The sequence below is a fragment of the Castor canadensis genome, chromosome 16, assembly GCF_047511655.1.
Source record: "Castor canadensis chromosome 16, mCasCan1.hap1v2, whole genome shotgun sequence".
NCBI lineage: Eukaryota > Metazoa > Chordata > Mammalia > Rodentia > Castoridae > Castor > Castor canadensis.
This window is the reverse complement of record NC_133401.1, coordinates 29,336,251-29,350,232: the sequence shown is the minus strand read 5'-3', so window position 1 is coordinate 29,350,232 and position 13,982 is coordinate 29,336,251.

Here is a 13,982-nt window from a genome sequence, read left to right as displayed (position 1 = left end):
AAGGAATGTGGGAAATCCTTTAAACATAGACCATCCCTTATTGTACACCAGATACTCCACACTGGAGAAAGGCCTTATGAGGGTAGAGAATGTGGGAAATCCTTTAAACACACACTATCCCTTATCGTTCACCAGACTCCACACTGGAGAAAGGCCTTATGAGTATAGGGAATGTGTGAAATCCTATAAGAGAAGTGACCTTAATGAATACCAGAAAGTTCACACTGTAGAAAGGCCTTAGGAGTTTCTATATTTGAGAGCATTACAGAGCTGTTCTGTACCCTGCACAGCCTTGAACAGAAGGAAATAATTTCTCCACGGTCTTGGAGATGCCATTTACTTCTACAACATGCAATTTGGGCTGTGTGTGGGAGTAGGGCGGGAACTACAATACTTGCTAATTCAAGGCATCTGCATTTCTTTTCTTCTCTTTCCTGAGGGAAATCTTGGCATCCTGAATGATTTCAGCAACTTTATTCTGTTTTGGCATGCTCTTATGTTATGATACTATTATGACCAAATGTATTCAGTTCTGTATAACTGGAGACTTGCAAGGGAGGCTTAGCTTATTCGTGGATGATTTTGGGTTGACATGACAAATGCAGGTGATATTTGTACATAAAGTTGCTAATTGGTAACTGTCTGCTTCAGATCACTCAAGTTTCTGTAGTAATAAAGGCAGTTTTTCCACCTACCTTTAGTCTTGGTTGTTCTTGTAGCTGTATTTGGCAACATTAAATGCAATTGGGCTGTATGTATATGTGGTGATGGACAGTTGTAACCCTCAACCATATGTGCCTCAGAAGGTAGTGTATAGTATCAGATTGTGGTTTCTGTTACATTTTTGTGTAATGTGGAAGATCATCCATGAAGAAAAGGAGGACTTTCTGGTCCTAATTTGAGACCTGGAAGCTTCCATATCTTATGAAGTCAGAGGTCATCTGAGAAGTGGTCACATTTAATGCTGCCTGCATTGTCTCTGAACAGGATGAATTTATGCATTTTTATTCACATCAAATGGCACATAATGCCATGCACTTTTGAGACAGATCATTTCTCAAGATTATAGAAAGACCTGTATAGTCTTAAGGTCCATAATTCCACCACCTTCCAACAGGAGAACTCTAGATCAAGCCACGAACTCATGGGCCTTAGGAGCACATTATTGAACTAAACTATACCAACAGCTTGAGGATGCAAATATTGCAGTCAATATGAGATTGCTGAACATTATAATTACTGGGTATATTGTTACCATCAAATGCTCCCTGGCAGTGTGCAAGAAGAATTGAACACTTGGATGTGACAGTATACTTCCATCCATAGAACTTACACTTATTACACTGGGACATGGCATGTGATATTTAACCTGTTTAGACCCAGTTTCCTCATCTGTGTGATATAAATAATAACAACAGTGACCTCATTGTGTTATTGTATGGTTGAAAGATGATTAGTATCTGCAGAGATGGATAAATGTTCTAAATAGGTTCAAGCTGACATCTGTAATGCAAAGTAAATGAGTGTTAAGATGTTTCACCTCATTTTCAGAAGGCACTTTACCAAGAAACTTGTCAGATTTAAACTGAAAATATGTTGTGAGCTCCTTTACAAAGAGCATATAAAGATATACCTGCTTGCTTTCTTCATATCTGACAAAGTAGATTTTGTGCCCAAAATACAAGGGGATATATTATAGGTCACACATATTACTAAAGGGAAACTTTCACAAAGAATATATAACTATTGTAAATAAATCTGTACCAAAAGTTGGTGCACCCAGTTTCCTAAAATAAGCACTGATGAGTATAAAGGAACAGATACTAGCAAATAAAATAATGTCACTTCAATACCACACTCTCTTCAGTAGAATACTCATGGAAACAAGCAAATCAAAAAGGTACCTTAGATTTAGATGGCTTTATACATCAAATGGATTTAACAAACATCTATAAGATATTCCATTCAATAGATACAGATTACCCATTCTTCCCAGCAGCCTCTTCGAAAATGGTTCACAGTTTATGCCATTAAGCAAAATTTTAAAAATATATATTGAAATAATTTCTTGCATCTTACCAGATTATAATGGAATGAAATTAAAAACCAGTAACAAGAGACACTACATACTTGTAGATTGAACATGTGGTTTCTAATGACCTGTTGGTATCTGAAGAGATGAGGAAGTTAAAAAACCTGGCAGAATGAAATGAAAAGAAAACCTGAAGTTGAACAAAATCAAAATTAAAGAACAATCAACATGAGACTAAGTCTGGGAAAAAACGAATAAAACACAGGAATCAGTAAACACCTCTCAACATAACCCTAAATATAAATGGATTTAACTCTCCAATCAAAAGACACATATTGTCAGATTGGATTAAAAGCAGAATCCAACAATTGGTTTTCTCTAAGACAACAATCGGTTGTCTATAAGACACCTCACAACCAAAGACAAACTAAAAGTAAAAGGTTGAAAACACATTCACCAGGTATGTGGAAACTGAAAGCAAGGAGTAGCTCTTCTGATATTGGATAAAGCAGATTTTATGCAAAAATCAGTCAGAGACATAAAGAAGGTCACTACATAGTATAAAGAAAACAGTTCATCAGAAGATATAAGAATTCTAACACTGACCATTGGCACCCCCAATATTCACAAACACTTCTGAACTTAAAGGAACAGGTAGGATCAGATACAATAATTGTGAAATCTCAACACTCCACTCTGTTCAGTAAAACATCCAGAAAAAAATCAACAAAGATATCCTAGAAGGAGACAATACCAAAGACTAAATGGACTTAATGGATATTTATAGAATATTTCATCCTGTGAAGCAGATTACACATTTTTCTCAGCAGCCCATGGATCTTTTTTCTAAAATAGACCACACCATAGGTCATAAAGCAAACTTTAACAAATACAAAAAGATTGAAATAATCTCCTGTATCATAACAGACAATATGGAATAAAATAGGAAATAAATAGCAAGGAAAACGACAGAAACCATTCAAGCCAGGTAAAGATGCATCAAAGAGCTGGCTGCCAAGGGCCTGCCTGTAATCCTAGCTACTCAGGTGTCAGAGATCAGGAGGGTCACAATTCAAAGCCAGCCCAGGCAAATAATTCATGAGACCCTATCTTGAAAAACCCATCCTGAAGAAGGGCTGGTGGGGGGTCTCAAGGTGGAGGCTGAATTCAAAACCCAGTACCACAAAAAAGATAAAAGAAAGAAAGAAAGGAAGGGAGGGAGGGAGGAAGGGAAAGAAAGAAGAATGTTAACCAGGTGCCAGTGGCTCACACCTGTAATCCTATCTACTCAGAAGGCAGAGAGCAGGTGGATCATGGTTTGATGCATCCCAGGCAAATAGTTCAGGAGACCCTATCTTGAAAAAACTCATCACAAAAGAGGCTGGTAGAATGGCTCAAATGGTAAGATCATCTGCCTAGCAAGGCCCTGAGTTCAATCTCCAAGTGTCACCAAAAAAAAAAAAAAAAAAAAGGCAAGGTATAGGCCAATATCTCTGAAGAACATAAATTTGAAAATCCTCAATAAAATAGTTACTGACCAAGAATGTTTCATTCCAGGGATGCAAGGATGGTACAGCATTCACAAATCCATAAACATAATACTACCCATGAACAGAATCAAGGACAAAAACCACATCATCATAACAATGGAAGCAGAAAAGCCTTCAACAAAATGAAACATCCTTTCCTGATAAAAGCTATGAAGAAACTAGGAATAGAAGGCATATTCCTCAACATTATCAACATTATGACAAACCTATAGCCACCATAATTCTAAATGGAGAAAAAAACCCATTTCCTCTAAAATCAGGAATATGGAAAGGGTATCCACTCTCCTCACTCTCATTCAATACAGTGCTGGAATTTCTATCCAGAGCCATAGAACAGGAAAAATACCAGGAATCCAAATAGGGAAGGGGGAAGTCAAATTGTCTCTATTTGCAGATGATATGATCCTATATCTGAAAGACCATAAAAGCTCAACCAAAAATCTCTAGATATCATAAAACTTTTGGCAAAATAGCAGGACACAAAATATGCAAAAAATCAAGGGCATTTCTGTATACAAACACTGAACAGTCTGAGAAAGAAATCAGGAAAACAATACCATTCACAGTAATAGTTCCAAAAAATTAAACTACCTATGAATAAATTTAACTAAGGTGGTGATCAATCTATACAATGAAAAGTTCAAGTCACTAAATAAAGAAATTAATGAAGACATCAAGACATGGAAGGACATCTCATGCTCATGGATGAAAAAAAGTGTTGTAAAAATGACTATACTACTGAAAGCAATGTATATGTTCAATGCAGTCCCTACCAGATGATAGAAAGGTCAATCTTAAAGTTTATAGGGAAGCACCAAAAGGCCTCAAATACATAGAGCAATCCCAAGTCAAAGGAACAAAACTGGAAATATCACAATACCTGACTTCAAACTATTCTACAGAGCCATAGTGATAAAAAAAATACAGTCTGGTACTGGCACAAAAACAGTGTGAAGACCAGTGAAACAGAACAGAATGCCCTGACACAAACCCACACAACTACAACCATCTGATGTTTAACAAAGGTGCCCAAAATATATGTTGGAGAAAAGATAACCTCTCAACAAATAGTGCTGGAAAAACTGGATTTCTACTTGCAGAAGACTAAAACTAGATCCCAGTCTTTCACATTATAGTAACTCTCAATTCACAATGGATTTAAATCTTAACATCTGTAATATCTGAAACAGTGAAATTAATCTAGGAAAAACTGGGGAAGATACTGGACAACATAGGCATAGGCAATAAGTTTATGAGTGAGACTCCAATAGCACAGCCATTAAAGAAAGTATTGAAAAATAGGACTACATGAAAGTAAAAAGCTTCCGCATTGCAATGGAAGCAGTCCCCAGACTAAAGAAACACCCTTCTGAATGGGAGAGAACTCTTTGCCAGCCATACATCTGACAACGGGTTAATAACCAGAACATACAGGGAGCTCAAAAAAACCTACCTTTTAAAGAATCAACAACACACTGAATAAACGGATAAATGAGCTGAGCAGACAATTCTCAAAAGAAGCACAGACAGCTAATAAATATATTAAGAAATGATCACCATCCTTTGTCACAAAGGAAATGTAACTTAAACTGCATTGAGATTCCACCTCACCCCAGTCAAAGTGGGTATCATCAGTTACACAAACAACAACAAATTCTGGCAAGGACATGGGGGTAAAAGGAACACTGTGGGAATGCAAATTACTGGAACCACTGTGGAAAGCAATATAGAGATCCCTCATATATTCAAAGGGATGTGCTTCAGGCTATGATAGAGCCATTTGCACACCCATGTTTATTGCAGCACTATTTACAATAGCTAAGCTTTGGAAGCAACCCAGGTGCCCCACAACTGATGAATGATTTAAAAAACTGTGGTAAATCTACACAATGGAGTTTATTGTGCCATAAAGAGGAATTAAATTATGTTGTTTACAGGTAAATGGATGGAACTGGAGAACTTCATGTTAAAGTAAGCCAGGAACAAAAAAGCCAAAGGTTGCATGTTCTCCCTTATGTGGAAGATAGACTCATAAGTTAAATGTATATATAGATACATATATGATCATATGTACCTTTATACATATACACATATATGTATAGTAGGAGAGAAAACTGTAGTAGAGAATCTGAGAGGACTACAGGAGGTGTGAGATAAAAAAAATGGGGGAGAATGAAAAATACTGAAACAACCTATCTATATATGAATATAATATGCTGCACTGTAAGCTGCTGCCTATTAAGGGAGCATGATGATAGAGAATGAATAAGTAATGGGCGTTAATTTGATGAAAGCATGATATATACAGGCCTGAAGTACCAAGGAAAACTCCCTTGGATTATCACTATATACTTTTAAAAGAATTTAGGGCAGGATGAAAAAAATTGGTCATTTCCAGGAGGAGGTGGCTGGGCCCAAAGAAAGGGAGACTAAGGTGGAATATGGTGAATATATTTTGTATCCAAATATGAAAACAGAAGAATGAAACCTGTTGAAGTTATTCTAAGGGAGTGGGGGGAAATGATGGAACGGCTAAAACTAAATAGGATATATTGTAAGCACGTACGTAAATGTCATGGTGTACATCCCTGTACAATATTATATGCCACTAAAGTTTTTTAAAATATAAAAGTTTGCAAGAATCAAATGTAATGAACCACAACTTGTCACAACCTTTGGGATACAGCAAGCCCAATTATAAAAGGCAAAGTTAAAGCTACGACTCCCTCTATTAAAATTGCAAAGAGGTCTCAAATAGCCTAATGATGCAGCTCAAGGTCTTGGACAAACAAGAAAAAAGAAATGTTAACTTAGTAGATAGAAATACATAATATATTCATGGCAGAAATTAAAGAAAGGGAGACTAAAACAACCATAAGGTGAATGCAAAACAATGAGTTAATTCTATACAGATGTAATCAAGATTTAAATGACTTAGCCAAGGAAACTGCCACACACAAACAAGAGGAGACAGAATTGATAAAATCTGATGTGAAAGGGGGATATTTTGAAAACATATTCTAGGAAATTGGAGAAAGAAGAAAGCAAATTGGGGCTGATGGAGTGGCTCAAGCTTTAATAGTGCTTGCCTAGCAAGCATGACACCCTGATTTCAAACCCCAGTGCCACACACAAACAAAAAAAGAAAGCAAATGGATAAAATTTCAGACATATGACAAGTAAAAATTGAATGAACAAAATATAAACGTCTGAAACAGATCTTTCATTACTAATGAGGTGAGGCAGTAATAATCTCCCCACAAAAAATAGCCTAACACTGGACAGATTCTTCCAGGCTATTAAAGATCAACAATGCCCCTAAACTGTTCCATAAAAGAGAAAAGGAAGGAATGTTACCAAACTAATCATAGGAAGGTGGAAATGCCATGATATGAAAACTGCACAAGGACAAAACAACAACCAAGCAAATAGAGCAGTTTGTTTGATGACTCTAGACACAAATATACTCAAGAAAATACTTGGAAATCTAATTCAATAATTCATTAAAAAGATGATACATCACAGAATGTAAACTAGTACAACCACTATGGGGGTTCCTTAAAATACTAAAAATAGACTTAGTTTATGACTCCACCATTCCACTCCTGGGCACATATGCAAGGAGGGTAGATCAATATATAAGAGAGACACCTGCATGAAAATATTTATTGCAGCCCTCTTCATAACAGTAAACTGTGAGAACAGCCAAAGAGCTGTACAACTGATGAATGGATAAAGAAAAGGATATACCTGGCATGATGACAAGATGTTAATGGGACATGAATGTAAATGAGGGTCTGTTGGCAGGAGAGGGTGGGGGAAATGAAAGAATATGGAGGGGTAAAGAGAATTGAAGTGCTCTTCATACAAATATATGAGGACATAAGAGACACACCAACCACTGTTTGAAAAAGGTGACGGAAGGAGAGGGAAATAAAATGTAGGGGTGAATTTGTTCTAGGTATACTGTACACATGCATGGAGTTATCACAATGATATCTTCTCATATTGTTAATGCATGCTATTCCAAGATTAAAACACAGGGTTTGGGAATTTAGCTCAGTAGAATAGCACTTGCTTTGCACATGCAAGGCCCTGAGTTTGTCTCCAGCACTGAAACAAAAAGCAAACTTAAAATAAAAATTTGAGGAGGCAGAAATGGACTATCTGAAAGTATGTGTTCTAATTAAAGTAGAAAAAGAAAAAGATCAAATTGGCTTGAATCAAGGTATGCAAGTATGATTCAACACATACAAATCAATGAATGTACTACAACACATAAATAGAATCAAGGCCAAAAACCACATGATCATCTCAATAGATGCAGAGAAAGCTTTTGATAAAATTCAATATCCCTTCATGATAAAAGCCCTGGTGAAAATAAGAAAAAAGGACAACTCAATGTAATGAAGGCTATATGTCACAAACCCAAAGTCAACACTATATTAACTGAAAAACTGAAATCATTTTACCTAAAGTGAAGAATGAGACAAGGGTGTCCACTCTCCTATTCAATATAGTACTTGGATTCTTAGAGCAGTAAAGAAGGACAAAGAAATAAAAGAGCTACAAATAGGAAATGAAGAAATCAACTTACTCCAGTTTGTATTTGATACATTCTATATTTAAAAGACACCAAAGTTTCCACTAAAAACATGTATTATATACACTTGTGCAAGTAGCAGGATACAAATCAACATACATAATCCATATCTTCCTTTTTTGTGGTGGTACAGGGGGTAAACTCAGGGCATCACACTTGCTAGGCAGGCACTCTACCACTTATGCCACTCCACCCACCCCAAATCAATAATTTCTGTATGGCAATAACAAACATGGAAAAAGAAAAAAGGAAAACTATCCCATTCATGATAGATTAAAAAAAATTCCTAGGTGCTTTCTGAGTTTCTGCCTCACAGGTGCAAAGCCCTGAGTTCAAACCCCAGTCCTACTACCACCCCAAGAAATTTCCTAGGAATGTAGCAGAGAGAATTAAAAAAGAAACAGAAAAGTTTTGTTTTTATAATGTAGCAGGAGGAAGGGATGGCATAGCAGAGAGGTAAAACTTAAAGAATTGAAACATTAAGAAGGTCACGTAGCACTGGGAGAGGAGTAGCCAGCAGAGTTACATGCAACCATAGATGGGTTAAACCTTGCCTTTTGCTTGTGTAACCTGCTTGCAAGGGTATATAAGGAGAGGCCTCTTTTTTCTCAGGGCTCAGCCTTTGTACACAAGTCCGCTGAGTCTGTGCCGGCACAATAAAATGTTGCTTCCTGCTAAACTGCTTCAGTGTCCCATATCTCAGCTTGAGATTCCCGCAACAGGAATACCTAAACAAGGAGGTAAAATTCTACTATAATGAAAACTATAAAGTAGTAAAGAAAGAAATTGTAGAAGACAATAGCAGATGGAATGACTTCTCATGTTCATGGAGAGACAGAATAAAGGAATACGGCTTTATGACCAAAAATGATGTACACAGTAGTCATAGAAATATTTAAACCAACACAAAGCACCCAGAATATCCAAATCAATCCTGAGCAAAAAGAACTTTGCTGGAGGTTTCATAATACATTATTTCAAATTCTACTATAGAGACATAACCACAACAAAACCGAGCATAATAGTGGCATAAAAACAGACACATACACTAATGGACTAGAACACAGGAACCAAAAATAAGTACATGCTGACACAAGCAGTTTCTTTAACAAGTGGTCTGAGAAAACTGGAATTCTTCATGTAAAAGACTGAAACCAGATCACTGTCTCTCACTATGAACAAAAATCAACTTAAAGTAATATCAAAGACCTTAATATAAGCCCTAAAACTTTGAAACTAATCTTTGAAAACATAGAGAAATCACTGCAATCTATAAGAAGGGAACATCTTTTTGAGAAGGACTACAGTTCCTCAGGAAATGAAAACAAGGATTGACAAATGGGATTGTATCAAATTGATACAATTTCTATGTCTATCTGATGTAGCAACCAGGATTTTTCAAGCACCCCACTCCCACATTTAGGAGAGGTACTCAAACCAACTTCCTACAGATATAGGGCACATAACCTATCAGCAGTGGTCCTGGGTAACTCAGTTTTTAAAAGAATGGAGGAAAACACCAATATTACAAAGATGACTGGAAGGAGGTCTGACAGAACAGTACAATGGCCAAGTGACCAACAATGCCTGACAGGTGTAATGAAATGGCAGGAAAGAGAGGCATTATTAGACATATGGATCTAGGCAGGTATCCAGTCTGGGAGCAGGTAACCAAGGCAAGACTGATTAAGGACTGACAAACACCTTCGTTCCAAATTTGTACTTCTTAGTACTATCCCTGCTCTTCATGTATATATGTAATTCAGCACCAGACAAATAGATTACCAAGAAAATGGAAATTCAATCTAAATTGATCCCAGTGGACTGCCAGTCCCCACTGCCACAAGCACCCCCCATTCTCATCTGCATGCCTTGCTTCCTTGACACTGTTCTTACTTCAACCTCAGGCTCCAAGAATCACCTATGGATCGAAATATCCTTGGCCCTATCAACCTATTCATGTCCTCTCATTTGTCACAGACTTTTTCTCCCCAGTAATTCTCATTCTGCAACTCGCCTAAGTGGTCTTCCTCCTCAGACCCATTCACAGTAGCTTATGACCAACTTTCCCTAAACAAATACTTCCACAAGAAAAGGGCCACCTCTGCAGGAGGGCTGGTGGGCAGCAGGATGGAAGCTCCTGTAAAGACTGTGTAGAGAGTTAGAAGAGTACAGGCCTCCTCATGAGTAAATGCTATCTCACATTTATGGATCAGTGGAGAAACAGGTCATTACTCTGTCTGTAGAAAGGCCAAGAGCCTCTAGTGGGAAGTTTAATCTATGTTCACCTTCTCTCCCAGGACTCCAAGTTCACTGCCTCACTCATCTATCCCCTGCTCTCCCTCATGCCAAACTCTACTGCACAGGGGATAACAGATTCTAGTGCCAAAGATGCTTGCTCTCAGCTAATGGTAGCACTGATCTCTGTGTTGTTCCATACCAGCAAGGAGATGAACAGACATCATCTAAACTCAGAGTATGGTATTCAAACTCAGAGGAGTCTCACAAAGCTACTCCAGGGGAACCCAGACCATACTTGTAATAGGGTCCAATGCTACTTCACCATTTATTCATGTACTCAATACAGGACCCTAGGGACATCATTCCACAGGACTCCTCCACATTTCTGTAAGTCCTTGTATCACTCTCCGACAACACCCCATATTCCTAGGCACTTCCACCCACTGCCCAACTCCTAGGAACATCCCTAATCTTCCTACAGGTTATTCAAAGCAGGCATCTGGAATACAAAGGAAATGGAAATTCGATCTAAACTGATCCCAGTGCACTGTCAGTCCCTACTGCCACAAGCAGCCTCAGTACCTGGTCTGGATGCCTTTCAATCTGACTCTGTTCCTGTTTTAACCTCAGCCTCCAGAATCCAGCTATGGATCTGAAACATGCTTGGCACTACTCTGCGTATGGCGCCATTCATTTCTGCTCTCTAGCCACAGATTTTCTCCCTCCATACTCATTCTGAGACTAGCCTGAGTGGTCTTTCTCCTCAGGCCCATTCACAATAGCTTATGACCAACTTTTCCTAAACAAATACATCCGCCTCTTGGAAAACACCAGGTACATCAAGGCTCCCCACAAAATAGGTGAGTCTGAGGTGCAGTGAAAAGCAAAGATCTTGGCTTCAGCATCACGTTGCTCATTTACACCCAGACATTAGCATCCACACAGGTGCATCACCCATGGTATCATGACCACCACCCTACCAGATCGTCCTGTCCCCACACGCTTCAGTGTTCACATCTGCACACCATGTTTACGGTGCCCATCACCCACACCCGGGGGTCCTAGCTTGACCCTCAGTTCACCTCCCTTTCCTCAGCATTATGAGACTCTGCCGAATTTGGATTCCAGGCTATGAGTTTAGATGATGTCTGTCCATCTCGTTCTGCAGAACAACACGGGGTCAGTGCTGCCATCATTGGGAGCGGGCATTAGGGGTGGAGGAGCCTCCCCAACCTCATTTAGCAGCTTAAGAAATCTGGAGGCAGCGGGCTGGACCCCTGGCTCAAGTGGTAGCGACCCTGACTTGAAACAGAGAAGCCCTGAGTTCAAACCCCAAGGACCTCAAAAAAATTGGGGTATAGGTCAGTAGTAGAGCATTTTATTGCAGAAAGACGCCATTCAGGAGCCCCAACCCAGGTTCTATCACTCAGCGGGGCTGAGGACGATTTGGCAGAAAAATATGGCACTTACCTGATCCAGGTCCCTCTGAGCCGAAGGCACCATGGTATAACGCCGCTGCAGCTGGGACCCGAGCAAGCCCGGCACCACAGGTGTCCCTCGGACCAGCCGCGGTGCGCTGAGAACAACCAGGGGTACCCTGATTTGACTGCAAGTTCTTCCAGTCAAGAGAACCACACAACGTCAAAATTAGACAGTAGGATGAGATAGGAAGTCCCTCCCCAATCCGATGCCGCAAACCGGAAGTGACTGTTTTGAATGCTTACTGGCTCAGTTCCAGTTGTGTTCCTTAGAGAGCATTCTGGGTAACGTAGTAACGACAGTTTCATGGCGGAGCATTGGCGTGCTGCTGACCTGCAGCCCCTGGAACAAAATCTAAGACGACCCTTATGGGACCCCAGGAAAAGGTATATTCATCTTTTTTAGGTTAGCGTTGGCTGACACTTTTGCTTTTCTAAATCCCCCCTTAACGCGGTTTCTTGACGACTATAGCGTTTTCCGTCCCTGCATCACACTGGGTCCACAAGAAAAGGGTTGCCAGGGCCGCCTCTGCGGGAGGAGGGCTGGTGGGCGCTAGGGCGGTAGGTCCGGGAGGTCCCAACCAAGCCTGGGCTTGTGCAAGGGACTGAAGCCTGCGCATGCCGCGGGACTCATCTCTGAAGCCCAGGGCATGGCAGAGCACCAGGCAGGACGCCAGTATTTACCTCCTGAGGTGGGCATGTGGCCTCTGGGGCAAAGCTGGAGACAGCCTTAGGGACTCAACTCTGAGCCCAGTTCCCTGACTTGTGGTCCAGGATGCCACAATTCTTTCAAGGTAATCAAACGCTGCTCCTCTACCCTATCCTTCTTGGCCCTGAGTTATGCCCTTCCTCAGTCATTAGAGGTGCCATCTTGGATCGCACATGGCGCCTCATACTTAAAATATGTCTATTATTCCTTTCAAAGATTCTTGGTCTACTCAGAGAAAAGATTCAAGGACTGACAGAGAGGAAACTTAAACATAAGGAGGTTTTAGAAGCTAAAACTGGTCTTCAAAAACCAGACTTTGTTGTTTATTTAAGTTCAGGTAGCAATTTATTGGACAGACTGAGGAGAAATCAGTCTTTCAGTTTTGATGGGTAGCTTTGGTGCCCCAGTTTGCACATCTTCACCCAAAATGGGCATCCTGAAGGAGGATTGAGGCTCAGTACTAACTGAGCTCTTATAAAAATTAACACATGAAGGATGGACTTGCACTGATACATAAGATCTTCTCTGACTTGAAAGAAAAGGAATGTTGCAGAAGGGGTGTGAATGTAGAGGGAGGGACATGGAGAAATTAAAACAAAATTGGAATGAGGTCTTCATGGATGAAGTGAAGAGAGAAAAGGGGAAAAGGGAGAGGAAAAAATAAAATGTCATGAAATGTTTGGAGACAGAAAAGGATAACAGTTTTAATACACTCCTTCAGTTGAATTTTGTCTTAAAAATAAAAAGTAAATTAGAAAAACAATTTAGGATTATTAAAATATGCCAGAAATTCTGAACTTGATGGTACCTTTACTTCTAGGGAGCATAAACAGGGAGAACCTACCTAAAAGGGTAAAAAGAAAAGGAGCAACATTGACTGTTGCTAGTAGAAAAATAAACTGTTCCAAAAGGTTGGTGCAGTAAGCTTGGTCTGATACTGAGACAGTCATGAAGTGCTTATGTTTCCCTTACTAATGTCTGGTCAGATTATGCATCCATCTAATGATATGCTCACAGTGTGTGTGTGTGTGTGTGTGTGTGTGTGTGTGTGTGTGTAAACATCTTCAAAATGGTTCTTAAAATGCTGTAAGGTTAATATACTCAAGGTAACAAAAAATCAGGGTATTTAAAAGATCTCTGTTATAAAATGCTTAGACTTTTTACATATAAATATATAAATATCTTGAGAACAGTTCTTATTATAGAATCAATGTAAAATTATTACTCTGTTCTATTGCTACTTTTAAGAAAACAGGTTATCAAACTTATTTCAATCAGGTCTCAGTAAGATGCAGTCATTCAGGTGTTAACACTCTGGCTTAGACCAGAGGGGGGAAAAAAGAAGAAGGGGGGCCACAGCCTGCAACAA